The sequence below is a fragment of the Sorex araneus genome, chromosome X (genome assembly GCF_027595985.1).
Source record: "Sorex araneus isolate mSorAra2 chromosome X, mSorAra2.pri, whole genome shotgun sequence".
Taxonomy (NCBI): domain Eukaryota; kingdom Metazoa; phylum Chordata; class Mammalia; order Eulipotyphla; family Soricidae; genus Sorex; species Sorex araneus.
In genome coordinates this window covers 208336267-208338235 of record NC_073313.1, presented here as the reverse complement: position 1 = coordinate 208338235, position 1969 = coordinate 208336267, and the positions used below count along the sequence as shown (strand labels likewise).

General features: G+C 41.8%; 1 pseudogene; it reads left to right on the top strand.

Annotated features, from left to right (window-relative positions):
• The first annotated feature begins 617 nt into the window (after positions 1 to 617).
• On the top strand, positions 618 to 850 carry LOC101538685 (SS18-like protein 2; annotated as a pseudogene).
• Positions 851 to 1969: the final 1119 nt, after the last annotated feature.

The window sequence follows — 1969 nt, the reverse complement described above, 5'->3', positions numbered from 1 at the left end:
AAATAATCTTCAACTCACAGAAATGCCAGGAGGAAAGGATAAAGGTAAAGGGGAAGAACATAGAGTCAAAGATATAATAACTGAGAACTTTCCTGATATCTTGAGAGACCTCCCACACAGATCCAAGAGGTCCAAAGAGCACCAGACAAAACAGATTCAAACAAAAGATCACCGAGACACATAGCAATCAAAATGGTAAAATCAAAAGACATAGACTAGTTAAAGCAGCAAGAGAGAAGAAAACCCTCAAACATAAGGGTAACAACATAAGAATCACAACAGACCTTCCATATGTCATCTTACAAGTCAGAAAATATGAGAATACATATTCAAAGTACTGAGAAAAACTTCCATCCTAGAGTCCACTAGCCTACAAAGCTGTCATTTAGACTTGAGGGAAGGATAAGAACTTTTTCAGACACTGGCAAAGGCAACACAATCAAAAATAAACAAATGGACTACATAAAATTAAAGAGCTTCTGCATAGCAAAAGAAATACAAGCTAAAACTAAAAGACAGCTAACTGAGGGATGCATCTCGCAGCATCTGCTGGGCTTCGGACATGGAGCCCTGGGGTTCAAGGGCACAGAGGCTGGGCTCTTTCCTGGCTTCCCAGGATGTTGGTGGCCTTCCTACTAGACTGGATGAGAGGGAAGGCGGAAGTCAACCAGGAGACTATCCAGCGGCTCTGGAAAAGAATGACCAGCTGATCCGCCGGATTGTGGAGTATCAGAACAAGGGACTGGTGAATGAGTGCATTCAGTACAAGCACATATTACATAGAAATCTCATTTATTTGGCTACCATCGCAGATGCCAACCCAGCCAGTACAGCAAAAGCTATGGAATAATGTTCCAGTTGACAGCTGTGAGCTGTCATGGAATGCAATCCAGTTCCTATGAAGTGAAAATATGATCTTTACCAATCAGCTGAGTCAAATACACATGAAACTTCTGTGGCTCTTTTTAAAATGTGAAGAAAGCTACATATTCTTGACAGAAATATTTATTTTAACAACAAAGCATATTCCCTCTATAAGTTGTCTCTGGGTGTCCTCTTTCCTGAAATAGGGTGTTTGAATAACGGATGTCACAAGCATCTTTAAGAACACCTATTTTTTGTTTCACTCTGAAGAGGAGACTGACAGGGATTGGGCACCCAGCAGAAAGTAGCAAAACTCGACTAAGACTTCAGAGCCCAGTGACCATGCCCCTGCCAGCCAGTTATAGCGCCTGACTCCCTGACGTTTCATTTGGGTTGCTTTGAAATAAAGTTTGCCTTCCCACAAAAACAAAAATAAAACAAAACAAAAAAGGCAGCTAACTGAATGGGCAAAAATATTTGTATTCAATACGTCAGATAAAGTTTTGATATCCAGGATATATAAAGTACTCACAAAGATAAAAAAAAATTCAAAACTCTGATCAAAAATGGGTAGAAGAAAAAAATAGACACTTCTCAGAGGAAGACAGATGGCCAGTAGGCACATGAAAAAATGCTCGTGAAAGAATGCTCAACATCATTTATTAGAGAAATCCAGATCAAGACGACAATGAGATACCATTTCCACACCAGTGAGAATAGCACATATCAAAAATAGGAACAATTTGTGTTGGCAGGAATGTGGTGAAATAGGAACTCTTATCCACTGCTGGTGGGAATGTTGTCTAGCATAACCCCTGTGGAAAACAGTATGGAGAGTTCTCAGTAAACTGAGAATTAAAGTGCTGTATGATACAGCAATTCCACTTTGTGGCATCTGCCCCCAGAACATAAAAACACTCTCAAAAGGACATATACAGACCGCCAAGATGTGATCCCGGGGGCTGCACGTGTGTGCGGCCTCCCCGCAGCTGCACGAGCGTGACTCCAGATGCCAGATAAATTTTTCGGCATGGGCAGCTCCTTGCAGAATGTCTCCAGACTGAGGACTAAGCCGTGGTCCCATGCCCGCCCAGGAGGGGAAAGG